The following is a 14,567-nucleotide window of genomic DNA, read 5'->3' as shown; positions in this document are numbered from 1 at the left end:
TTTCCGTCCCTACATTTCCTAAACTGTATGTTTATGACATGAAAAATCTGCATTTAAACAAATAGTGTGCTATGCATCAAAATTGCTTCTGTGAAGAACTGAAAGCTACGTAATTAACAAGTCAGATACTTATCGCGATTGTAAGTCTGATTCTGCCTATCAACTTAATGTGTATTAACTCGTGATTAGATGTGACTTTCAACTTGTACTTTTTTGGATATGTCGCACTTCTACTGTATATCAGTACATTCCTTAAAATTATCAATTCTGTTTTCAAGAAATTCAATGCAGGAGTATCCGAAATTCTGATACGCAAGTTAACTTTAAGCTTTAATGTAAGTTCACGTTACTGTACAGAGATGCAGTCACCTCGTTTATGTCGAGGACCAGATTTTGTGTTCTTTCAACAAGTATTCTTTGCTTTGCTCCCTCAAATTGATTTACATGGCATGTAAACATTTTAATAACCACACTGAAAATTTTCTGATCATTACGCGTAATTATGTCGACTGTGCGCGTGTACCAAATTATGTTTACCATGCACGAGTTTCAATTAGATTACACAAAAATTAAATTAGAATAGCCGATTGCTTCATTAAAAATGTGGTCCTATTGGACCGGTGACCGAATTATTTGCAATTTAATTTGCTTCATCTCCAATTTATCCAAATTTTGCTTATAAACTGTGTGTGGGGAGCATTTATGTGGAGTGGCGTTCAGATTGATGATTATTCAGGCACAGAGCTAAATTTAAGAATTAATTTATCAAACACACAATACTCCTGGATATCAGAATAATAATACAGTTTAAGTAAAAAAAAAATGTTCTTCTGTAGTCCGTGACATCCCTTGAGCAGGGCTAATAAAAGTCAGTACAACAAAATATCTTCCATTCAATAAACTGAATTAAAATCCAAATTTACTCCTAGGATGCGTAACTGGAAAACACTAACAATTTACAATGTATAGTCTCCAGCTGTAAGCAGTAATTACGAGGGCTGTTATCAAAGTAAGATCCAATCTATAGCGAAATGGAAACCACTGTGACAGTCGGATAACCTTTGCACAGATGTGTTGGACAGTGACTCTAGTATACCCATCGATTGCGTCACGTCCCTCTTTTCAGTACTGAGCGCACAGTATGTAAAGATGCCTCGAAAATAGTGTCCTCCACCAAGTAAGAGTGGTTGTGAGATGTTTCGCCTAATTTCAAGCAGCCCACACAACGTAACTGTAATGCATTTCTTTCTTCATGACAGTTCTTGGCCGCACACTGCAGGGGCAATGAGTACGCTCCTGTAGCGTTTACGATGGGAACTGTTTGACTACCTACCATACAGCCCAGATCTCTCTCCCTCTGATTTTCATCGCTGCTCACATGAACTGTTTGCTGTCAAGATAACATTTTGGCTCAGACAACAAGCTGCAGACCAACCTAGAGACTTGACAGAAAGCACAGGCGGCTGCCTACCATGACGAGGGTATTGGAAAGTTGGCACAGTTGTATGGCAGATATCTCAGTCGGAGTGGCGGTTAAGTAGACAAACAGAAGAAAGGTGTAGCTAGCTGCTGCAAATAAAAAAAATTTAGTTTCACTGTGGTTTCCATGCCACGACCGACCGGACCTTACTTTCCAAATAACTCTCGTATCATTGAAACAAATTCTGCAGTTAAATGTAAGAAGCTGAAACAGCTCTAAGTCTTGATACAGAGTGGCGCACTAATAGTTTGTTGGTTAAAATTATGACATTTAATATTGTGTCAACAATTTTATTTCTGAAATGAAAATTTCTACATTTCACACACAGGTAGTATAATCCATGGAAATACATTTCACTTCATTAAGTGTTCAACATGCGTTCCACTGTAGCGTACAACTTCGCGAAGACGAGTACATACATTCTGCCGAATATTTCCTGAATAAAATCGAGAACAACATAAGTCGTGTAAGGTATTGCGCCATCTTGCATAACCTACTAAGTGTTCATTGGAAGACTGGTGGCAAGAAGATGGGGCACGAAGTTATTTTCCAGAATTGTCCTGTACCGGTCAACACTGACAGTTTCACTAGAAAACAATGGTCCGGTTGGGCCATGACTGGATACAGCTACTCATGCTGTCACTTTTTCCCCATGCTTCGTTTATCATGAACATGAACATTTTGCGGTTTTTCTCTACTCATAAATAGAAAATTTTGTTTGTTTATTGTTCCAATGATAAGGGAATAAGCTTCATCAGAGAACCTTTTGTTGATCACTATTTCAACTCTCCCTTTTGCCCTTAATTAATACTCCAGTCTTCTCTGTTTCCTCTGCTCACTCGATTTATGTAAGGCAGACGCTTTGTAAGGGACGAGCTAGAGATCACTATAAAAAATTATTTGTGAAGAACGACATGCTACTCCCATTTCCCTTGCTGCTCGCCGGATTGATTTGTTTAGTCTTCGTTGAATGACCATCCTTACCGCTACGATGTTCGCTGGAGACGAACAGTTGGTGACTTTGCTTGGTTCTCTCCCAAAAAAATGTATTTTTATATAAATTTTCTCATTAAGTGAAAAATTTTGTTACTTGATGGGCTAACACGTGTGGAATATTGTCCTAAATCTTCTTTGCGTTACTGTGGCACTTTTAAATTCAGCGTGCCGGAGAACAACCTTAACACGTTGCTGAACGGATGCTTGGCCATGGCGGATCGCTAACTGGGAAACAAGAGACGGATAATATTACAGCACCAGACATCCACCGACACTTTCATGAAACAAAACACGTTGGAGCAATATCTGAATGGAATATAACTATAGATGCAATTACTGTCAGTATTAAAATGTGTCAACTATTCTTGTGCTGTGTCAACGGCCCTGCGACAGTGGTAACACCAATTGCCATCAGATCACTGAAGCTAAGCGCTGTCGGGCTGGTCTATCACTTGGATGGGCGACAATATCCCGTCTGCCGAGTGCTGTTGGCAAGTGGGGTACACTCAGCCCTTGTGAGGCAAACTGAGAAGCTACGTGATTGAGAAGTAGCGGCTCCCGTCTCGGAAACTGACATACGGCCGGGAGAGCGGTGTGCTGACCACATTCCCCATACACATCCTCATCCAGTGAAGCCTGTGGGCTAAGGATGACACGGCGGCTGGTCGGTACCGCTGGGTCCACCAGGGCCGGTGAACGGAACAACACACCGGTCTCTTACTACTATCACTACTGGACAGCTACCACATCAAGGTGGGGAATTAGGAGTACCGCGAATTACAAATTCACGACAGCTGTTCCACCGTAGTGTCATACGTCACCAACGACTTTTAAATTGTCATCACAGATTTTATTAATTTATTATTCATTTATTTTTTGCTGACGTTCTAGGTTCATGTAAATTCTAGTACATTTTAATCTCCTACTATAGTTCAAATTTTGGAAAGAATCATGCTCCTTCCTATCTGTTACACATACGCTTACTTTAGTATTTCACGAAGAGTTGCAGAATATACAACACAGTGTCCGAACTCTTCCGAGCTATTCGAAAAAATTTAGTTATTTTTCAAATTTAATATACATTGTAGGTAAGGTTGTAACATGTAGCCCTAAAATTCTTAATTAATAACTATTTTTGTTGATTTTTTAGAGGCTTATCCACTGGAGTGTATGAAACTAACGCCTTTGGATAGCATTACTGGAGCATTTACTACACAGTTTTCTTTTCAAGCTGAAACATAAATAAAAAATTGTTTTGAATGATGACTGGTAGCCATTGAGTTATTGAGCCAGCAAAAAGGCGAAATTCACTCAAACATCATGAGATGATTGCTATAAACGGGGGTTAATTTTAAACTACAGTATTTAACTTTTCGCATTGTGATAATTGGTTGTCTTCTGTGAGATCTAATGCATCTGTTTTATTGTATGGGCTGTAGGAGAGACATGATGAAACGCGATGCTAGGACGTAGCCTCTCATGTACAGAAAAATGCTTAGAGGCCCCTCAGTCCTCACATCAGACCTCAACCTGTGCCATATTATTGTCAACAGTACCTTTTACCGCCACCCTACTGAACTTCGAGCAGACATTCACAGCTTAGCGCACAACAATGTCTCAGAGTTCAGCGATGAGTCACTCATATGTCTCTGCGCGGAACTTTCTGGAAGATCATCTTCAAATCCACTACATCCAATTTGTAGCGCTATGGTGACGCCACGAAAACAGAGAAAACGTCATTTGCTTTTGACTTTTAGAAAAGAAAAAAATGTAACTGTGTGGTTGGCAATTTAGCTACTGAACTGTTCTTTTCTACATGTCGCATATTCAAATATTGTTTACAAATGAAAGATAAGACTCATAGCTTCATATCGAAAGGCTTAAGTTCGAATCAGAAGCAATTTCAGTTTGGAAAGGCATTGAGGCAGCTCTCCGTCACTTTTCCATTAGTTCGAATGAAACCTCAATTTGGAACACTGCGAAACTAAACTAAATGAGACGGATGTATCAGATCAATTGCAAACATAACAAATTGAAGGAACATAATTGAAACTTGAAAATGTTTGCATTTCCTCGTTTAAAATCTTCTTTTAATTTCAATCAAGTATCATTAAATATTCAAAGAGTTCTAACATGTAATGACACACTGTCCAGCTCTCTTCACAACAGCATCTGAAATCCTTGTCTAGACCTCTTTCACCCACTTTTACGCTATGGAGAGCATCCAGTATCCATCAGATAGACATGACAATAGATGCTGTACGAAGCACACAATTAGCAGTGTAAATTACACCATAACTGTTCCACATGTTTTAGAAAGTCTGGTACGACTAGATCTTCCACCCAGCTGGATGATTTGGAATGATGTATGATATCTCAAGTAGTGGAAAAAAAAAAACTGAAGTGATGCCAGTCTGCAGTGTTGCCAAATTTTTTCAAGATGGCGGTTCGCCTGGAGTGTAGCTGTGGCAACACCGCATTGTTCACATCAAGATCCCCCCACTCCTCCCCCTCCTCCACTTCTCCTCCCCTCCTTCATTTGTCCTCCTCTCTCATACTTGTGAATTGGCATACTTGTGTATTGCCCCCAATTTCCAGCGCCTCCTACCCACACTTTATCCGATCGAGCATGTGTATGTTCACCTCAATGTTTGAAGACCGACTACTCTAGGCCATAATACCGCCACCAAATGATGCTCAGAACCATCCTATAGCTGCCGCCCCCCCCCCCCCTGCCCCCCTGCTGCCCTCACTTGCGAACAAAGGGAAAAAGGCTTGAGTGGAAGGTACTTAGATCTGAATGTGTTTAGTTGCCAACATACTATTGTTGAACAGAGAGGAGTTTAATAAGCGTGTTACCAATAAACATAAAACTGAGGACTGCGTCCATAGCATCCTACACAAGGAATGGAAGGAGGTGATAATGGATAAGCGTAAGGGGTAATACCTTTCAGTAAATAATGGTGATGCACCTGGATGGAGCTTAGATGCATTTCACAACTCAGAGGCTATTGCCTGTGTAGGAGCTGTTCATGTTTTTTTTAAATGGCTCGACAGTCCACAATACAAGAGACAACTTTGCACACCCACCACTTCTCCCAGACATTCCTTTTTGACGACCATGTGTGTCTCACTGTTTGACGCCGGTTTTTATTATAGACACATCCTGTTGCTTTGCTGTATGCTCTACTCTACAAAAACCCTGCAGACCTGGTGCTTAAAATTCAAATAATCGGTGCTCTCTCTATTCCTGGACAGCTTCCTCTCATTTCACTGCCCCAGAGAGGTCAACTTGGTATAGTTGCTGAGGTACTTGTACACAGATACATGGTAAGAAGGTATAGGACGGCAAACTATCACTGAACTGTAAGAAGAGTTGCATTTTGCCGATCTACAAGTGAAATAGCTGCTCAGGACCAGGTACACAGACACATGGTAAGAAGGGATAGGCTAAACAACGGGTCTTAGTGCAACGTACGCACTGGGAACTGAGAAACTGGACGGAAATCGGTAGAACTGACATACGTGTACAGACAAGTAAATGATTACAATTTGAGAAAGAAATGAATGAATTACTCATGAGAAAGAACAACATAAATTGATTAAGTCAATAGGCCGTTGGTCCACTTCTGGCCCTTATGCAAGCAGTTATTGATGTTGGCATCGAGTACCAACACTGATGGATGTCCTTCTGAAGGATATCATAGAAAAGTCTGTGCAACTGCCGCATTAAATCGTCACTGTCCAGAGCTAACTGGAGGGCCCCGCTCATAATGCTCCTGACGTTTTAAATTGGGGTGGGATTCGATGACCTTGTTGGCGAAGGTAGTGTGTGGCACTCATGGAGACAAACAGTAGAAACTGTCGCCGTGTGCAGACGGGTTGTGTCTTGCTGAAGTATATGCCCAAGTTGGCTTGATATGATGGGCAACGAAACGGAGCGAAGAATATCGTCGATGTGCCGTTGTGCTGTAAGGGTGCGACAGATGACAACCATAGGGCTCCTGCTACGAAAATAAATTGCAAACCAGAACATCACTGCTGGTTGTTGGGCTATATGGCGGGTGATAGTCTGTTCGGATACCACCATTGTCTGCTGTGCCTCCAGTCTTGGCTTCTGCTTGCAATATCGTTGACTGGACTAGAGTTGGCTTCGGTGATGAGACCCCCTTCGAACTGAGCCCGACTATAGTGAGATACCAACCTGACTATCGCCTGCCATACTGCCCAGTAACCAGGAGTGTTGGTCTATGGTGCGCCTATTGTTGCCATCTGTGGCACCTTTATAGCACAGAGGTACGTCGACGATATTCTAAGGCCCCTTTTTTTCCCTTCATGGCAAGCGCTCCTGGGCTTACATTTCAATAAGATAATTCCCTCTCGCATACGACGCATACTACTGCTTGTCTTCGTGTTTGCCAAATCATACGTTGGTCAGCTATCTCACTCTATCTCTCCTCATTTGAGAAGGTGGAGCATTATAAGCAGGTTCCTTTAATTAGATCGGGATTATGATGATCTAAAGCGCCAATTGGACAGAATTTAGCACGACATCCCTAAGGTGGACGTCTAAGAACTCTAACAATCAATGCCAATTTGAATAACTGCTTGCATAAGGGCCAGGGGTGCATCAATGCCTCATTGACTTGCTCAACTTGTGAATCTCTTAAATGATCCAAATATCCTGAAATTATGATAAATGTACATGTACACCACATCTCAAGATTTCTGTCCCATTCGGGTAACTGATCGTTTCTTTACCCTTTTTTTGTCTTACAGTGTATTAGCAAGAAGGTGAAAGTGAAACTAGTTGGCTGTTCTTTTGCGTGGACCATTCCATTTGACTGTGTACTTAGAATTATGATGATACGGCGAAGGAACATCTGGTTACTTTACTGAAATTGAACCTATTGCTTACGGCCAACGATGCCAAATGACTTAAATACGTACATATTACTCACGTTCGCCATCTACACATGCATTTATGTTCTAGAAGCACCTAGTGGTACGTAGTGAATGCTGTCGCAAGTACTACTGCCATCTGCTGTACCATTATGAAATGAAATGGAGAAAGAGCTTCTATCTATAAGGCTCCGTCTCATTACTGCTGATTTTTTCAGGGTCTGAGTATGAGAGGACGGACTGCAAATACGTCAGTCCTCTGGATTATATCAGTGCATCTCTCAGAGCTTCAAAGAAAATCACATCTGATCCATTCTTGCTTATACCAGCACAGCATAGACTTCTTCTCCTCCCATGTTTCATCGCTCCCTTCAAGTCATGGAACGACATGTACTCCCCACTGTTTCCATACCTTCTTCTTGCTGAATCGTGCACCAGCTTCCTAAACACATTGAACTGTCTCGCAGCTCCTGCCTCTCCCACCAACTTAAGTTACAACTTCCTATTGTCCTCCGCAACCTTGAGAATCATGGACACCTAGCGCGCCTCTTTCAACACGTCCTTGATCTCCATATTCCCATACAGTATGCAGCTTATTTTTAATTGTCTTCGCCTCTCAGGCCGTGAATTCATCCCTGAAATCCACCGTTCTACATACACATCTAGATGAAAAATTCTCCTATCAGAGGTGAGTGCACGCTTTTCTTAACAGTCAAATTCCCACAAGCTTTCTTAATTTTAAGTCACTCATCCCCGCTGGTCATTGCTGTATGTCGTTCATACTATCCACACTTACTTGCCTGTCCCCACTCACTCATTCAGCCCATCTCATTATTATTACCTCTTTGTATTTGTTTGTCACTGTCTATTGTGTCACAGCCAACTCCCCTTCTTTCTGTCCTACTACTACAGTTTCCTCTCTCATTACTTCCATCCTAGTGATGCTGTGTCTTCTCACTGTCTCTCTCTTCTTCAGTCTCTCATTGTCAGTGGCTCTCATCTTCTTGTACTTTCTCTTATCCCCCCAACCCCTGCCCTACCCAGACGCTGTCTCCTTCATTCATTTCCTAGCACTGTTTGTCGCTGTCAGTTATGTCCAGCTGCCACTCAGGCCCTCTATTTCTCTCGAACAACGGTTGTCTCTTTTGCCCTTTCTATGAGGCCACAATCGTTGTCTACAACCGTTCAGTATTTATTACGTTTCCGTCGCTTTGCCACTGGCACTGTCTTCTTCTCTCTCTTTTGATGTCGTGTGCTTTATTAAAGTAAAGGGTACAGCTCTATGTTAACAGTTCAGAGGATGTACCACTACTTTATTAGATGCTATTATACACAGTCATATCGCCAACTACTTTACATTTCATATCAACACCTCTACCACGGACAAAGACACAGATATTATCATCATGAGACAGTTTACAAGACCTACGGGTTCTAAAGCACAATGGTTAATCACCAACACCACGAACTTGAGACATGGTTACCATGAACGTCCGATAACCGAGAACATCACGTGGAGGTATCTTCTCCAAAGACGTTGCAGTAGACGTAGTAGTAGTATCAATACGAATAATCGCAACAGTCAACCAACACTCACTCGCAGGTAAGCCAGGAAACATACTTCGATTCCCTGCTAGGTTACTTGGAAGATTCACTCAAAGGATATTGCTCAAAAAGCGTTCGTGGGACCCATCCTAGAACACTGACTAAGTGTATGGGGGCCCTTACCAAATGCGGCTAACAAGAGATACTGAATGAATACAAAGGACAGGACATATCGTTAGAGATTGGTTTCATCCACGGGAAAGCGTAATTGAGATGCTGGAAACCTGAATTGGAATACAGATGCTATCGCATGAAAGCCCAAAGTAAAAGTTTCAATAGACAGTGTTAAGTGAGAAATGTAGGAATATATTACAAACCTCTACAAACTTACGAAAACACATGCAGAAGCATATAATTCATTACTCCTATCACTCACCATAGGTGAACTGAAACGGAGAAGCATTAGTAAGTCGTAAAGTGAGAAATACCCTCTGGCATGCACTTCACAGTGGTCTACAGAATATAGAGGTCGATGTTTTGACACACGTTGATCTTAAGATATTAGTACCTTTACGAAACTTTCAGTATGCACATTGTAAAACAGTTCACCGGAGCTTGAAATATTCACCATTCAAAATAAGCAGTCATCGCCGCCAAGGTAATACGGCCATATTTAGATATATGCTGCTGCCTCGCGTGGTAAGCGTCTAAGTCGAAAGAGCAATGTTACGGTGCCTTCGTTGAGCACCAACACGTCACGTTAAATGCTGGCAGCCAGCAAGCAGGAACTCGTGCTAGGAGCGGCATACACACGTGTAATAGAGTGCCGCAGACGGCGCCGTAATGGCGGTAATGAGCGGTCGGAGGCACCTCCAGAGTGGCCGCAGAGCAGTAAGGGGGCTGGAGGGCTGGAGGGCCGTCATTACGCGATGCGGTGCGGTGCGGGCGCTGCCCCACCTCACGTGGCCTCAACCTGCTTTCCAGAGAGGCGCCCACCACAGGCGAACTTCGCGCTCACGTCCTTCTCTTGGCTTCCTACGGACGACATTTAGCAGTACCCTCTAGAAAGAAGATTGTTTGTTGTTTTACCTGCGAGTGTCTCTCTTATCATATCATACCATAGCATAACATGTTGACATAGTTTTCAGGCTGTGTCTTTTCTTCACCTGTTGTTGCTGCCCAACATGGTGTGTAGTTTTGGCAGCTCAGTTCACATACTCATTTGTTTGGAGATAGTGATCGTATTGTATATATTATATGTTAACTGGGGACCTAGAAACGATGGAGAGGCTCCGTCCCCGCCGCAGCCGCTGTGGTCCACAACCCCACGACGACTACGGCAGTCCATTTCACCGCTCCGCCGCCTCACACCGAACCCAGGGTTATTGGCGATTCGGCCCCCGGAGGACCCCCCAGCGAACGTAACCCGCTGGGTGGATTGGTGCCGGGGACCAGGCGCCCCTTCCCGTCTGGAAAGCCGTGCCTTAGACCGCACGGCCAACCGGGTGGTAGTGGGTATAGTGGTATTTGTAAATTTTTTACGGGCCTTGAACTCTCGTGAACTCCGTCGTGGCAAGCAAGTGGTGGGTCGGACGGTCAGTGAGTGTCCCTTCGCTGGGTTCACACGAATTAAGTGTAGTTGGACTCACCACCTGTCTCGCCTAAGTGAACAAGGGCAGACCGATCCACTGGAGGGTCCTGAGTGCCGTTCTCTTATTTATCTTTGTAGCAATGTTAATTCTGTTGCAATTTAACTGTATTTTACATTTTTAATTTCACAAGGTTAGTTGTGGGCCTTCAGCCCTGGAAACATGTGCTCAGAGTTTCCTTCAAGTCCAAACATTATCGTCTTGGCCGAGCGGATCTAGGCGCTACAGTCTGCAACCGCGGGACCGCTACGGTCGCAGGTTCGAATCCTGCCTCGGGCATGGATGTGTGTGATGTCCTTAGCTTAGTTGGGTTTAAGTAGTCCTAAGTTCTAGAGCACTGATGACCTCAGAAGTTAAGTCCCATTGTGCTCAGAGCCATTTTGAACCATTATCGCCTTCTGCTCTTGAAAGGTTATTGTAATTTCCTCTGAAAGGTATTACAAGTTATTGTGGGCCTTCCGCCGTTGATGTTGGGAAAAGGAAATTTTTAAACTTAATGTATTGTTTTACCAATTGTTAGAGTATGTTGTTTTTTGTTGTGGTCTTCAGTCCCGAGTCTAGTTCGATGCAGCTCTCCAAGCTGCTCTATCCTGTGCAAGCTTCTTCATCTCCCAGTACCTACTGCAACCTACATCTTTCTGAATCTGTTTAGTGTATTCATCTATTGGTCCCCCTCTACAATTTTTACCCTCCACACTGCCCTCCAACACTAAACCGGTGATCCTTTGATGCCTCAGAATATGCCCTACCTACCGATCCCTTCTTCTAGCGAAGTTGTGTCACAAATTTCTCTTCGCTCCAATTCTATTCAATACCTCCTGATTAGTTATGTGATCTACCCATCTAATCTTCAGCATTCTTCTGTAGCTCCACATTTGGAAAGCTTCTATTCTCTTCTTGTCTAATCTATTTATCGTCCACGTTTCACTTCCATATATGGCTACACTCCATATAAATACTTTCAGAAACGACTTCCTGACACTTAAATCTGTACTCGATGTTAACAAATTTCTCTTCTTTAAAAACGCTTTCCTTGCCATTGCCAGTCTACATTTTATGTCCTCTCTACTTCGACCATCATCAGTTATTTTGCTCCCCAAATAGCAAAACTCCTTTACTACTTAAGTGTCTCATTTCCTAATCTAATTCTTGCAGCATCACCCGATTTAATTCGACTACATTCCATTATCCTAGTTTTGCTTTTGTTGATTTTCATCTTATATCCTCCATTTCAAGACACGGTCCATTCCATTCAGCTGTCTCTGACAGAATTATAATGTCATCGGCGAACCTCAAAGTTTTTATTTTTTCTCCACGGATTGTAATTCCTACTACGAATTTTTCTTTTGTTTCCTTTACTCCTTGCTCAATATACAGATTGAATAACATCGGGGATAGGCTACATCCCTGTCTCATTCCCTTCTCAACCACTGCTTCCCTTTCATGCCCCTCGACTCTTATAACTGCCATCTGGTTTCTGTACGAATTGTAAATAGCCTCTCGCTCCCTGTATTTTACCACTACCACCTTTAGAATTTGAAAGATATTATTCCAGTCAACATAGTCAAAAGCTTTCCCTAAGTCTACAAATGCTAGAAACGTAGGTTTACCTCTCCTTGATCTATTTTCTAAGAAAGTCGTAAAGTCAATATTGCCTCACGTGTTCCATCATTTCTACGGAGTCCAAACTGATCTTCCCCGAGGTCGGCAACAAATATTTCCTTAATTTGCAGAATTTAACTTTGTTGCTTTCAGTCATCTTATTGCGTTTGTTTATATCTCTTTCTGTGCACCTTGTGGGCCATCAGCCCTGTTAGCATCTTAAAACATTGTGGCCTTCTGCCTTAAGTAATCATCGTAGTATAATTGGAATTTTGAAGATTTAATCCGGCAGCCCTCAGCCGCTCCACATGCTGATCGCATAGTTATGTACGATTTATCTTATTCGTGAATGTAACTGTGTGTCATATCTTTCCCCAATTGAACTTATTCTAAATCATTTGTTTGGAGGCCATCAGCCACGAAGCAAATTTAATTCTTTCAAAGGTGTATTCGTGAACTAAATGATAATAAATTACAATTGTGAATTGAATCCGACCGCAACTTCCTTGGCCCTTTCCACAACCCGAATTACCTGTTAGCCATGCGTAATTTAGCGGGCGTTTCACTGACAAATAAAGAGATTCGGACCAGGCGCTTAAAAGTGGATTTTAAATCTAATTAACAACTGCGTCTCCTAGTTAAAGATACCCGAAATATGGCGTAATCCTAAAGGGACGAGGTACAAATGAAACTGCCTGCAGCCCTCCAAGATCTGGCAGAATACTACGACAGCAACCACTTAAAGCTTCACCCGTCGAAAAGACAAGTCAGTGCGCTTCACTTGAGCAATAGAGACGATATGAGAGAACTTGGTAACTTGGAGGGGAAAGAAACTACAACACGGGGACCCCCTTAAATAACGTGGAGTAACATTCGAGCGCACACTGACTTTCAAAGACCACTGCGAGAACATGAAGCTCCAATCAGCAGCTCAGATGGTATCACGCGCAAGCTCACCAACAGCACATGGAAGGCTCAACCAAATGTTCTGCGTTCGTCTGCTCTACGTTTCTCCACGGCAGAATACGCCGCACCAGTCAGGCAGAACCCACACGCGCGTACGTTGACATTCGCTGTTAATGAGGTAGGCCACGTTGTAAATAACTACCTTCGACCCACAACAGTTGAGAAAATCACCATCGTATTGGCATAGCACCCCTGAATATTAGAAGAAGAACAGCGGCAGAGCTTGAGGAAAAAGGAAAAAAGAAAAGGAAAATTTCTCCAGGCATTCCATATCTGGAAGCGTAGCGCCATGCCCGGGGTTGAAATGGAGAAAGAACTTCCTTCGAACAACTGAAGTCATTATATCACTACTCTCCGCATACCTGTGATGAAACAAGGCAACTGAAATCTATAATCAAAACCTACAGGAAAAGCCCACTGTCTACTTCCAACTACCCTGCCTGACGCGGAAGACAATGAACAGACTGTGAACTAGAGTGATGCAGTGCAGACGAAACGTGTGGTGGTGGGGCTATATTACTGGAGATGCAATCAACGAATGTGGAGAACTTCAAGACGCCTGAACACTTTTTGGTCTGCCCGATGTTACCTGAAGCCTGCACGCTGGAGGACTTGGTTTGAGCAAATATTACATAAATAGTTACTACCATATTTTTGGCCTCAAAATCAATCTGATGAATACTAACTCTTGTGTCTATATTGGAGAAATGGTTTTAATTTGTTAATACTTGTACTGCTCCCTCATGGGTACAAAAATAATAATAACAGTTATAATCATATTTACTCGAGTTCACAGTTAACTAACCTTTTCGCTGCGGAATTCCTGCTGTATACGACGAGGCCCCCCACACGCCAGCCCCGTTGCACGGAGATGGCAGTTTTCGTCGTACAGCGCGCTGCGGTGTGTCTTGCCGCGCTAAATTACTGCTGCTACTGAGTCTGCCTATTTTTATACTGGTGTTACCAAGACTTAAGAATGAAGGGCATGGATAAAAGTTTCGTAAGTTTATTCGATTACGGTACAGTCCCAATCATGAACCAATACACTTTACCGTACTGCATTCTTCACAACAATACCACGAATCGTGTCGCTTGTTCTTCTTGCTGCACACAACACATCTTCGCACAGGGTGTCTTTCTTTTCAAGATGATTCAACAATACCTCTTAAGTATCTTTCTGGTAGTTGCAAGGTGTTTTCGTCCACCGGTCGCCTCGCCCTTGACTTGCTTCTTCCTTCGTGATAGGTCTCTAGAATTTTACAAACAATAGTGAGATGGAAGTCGGACATTGAAAGTTATTTTTTCCCATATGGACTTCGCAAATCACAGAAGAATTTAGTGCACATGTATCTCGTTCATGGAATAAAGAACTTTTTTTTACTATTTCACGTTTTGAGAACAGACTCATCTGCACTCAACATGTCAAA

Source organism: Schistocerca gregaria, chromosome 1 (assembly GCF_023897955.1).
Source record: "Schistocerca gregaria isolate iqSchGreg1 chromosome 1, iqSchGreg1.2, whole genome shotgun sequence".
NCBI classification, from domain to species: Eukaryota; Metazoa; Arthropoda; class Insecta; order Orthoptera; family Acrididae; genus Schistocerca; species Schistocerca gregaria.
The sequence above is the reverse complement of the archived record's forward strand: the minus strand, read 5'-3'. Positions refer to the sequence as shown.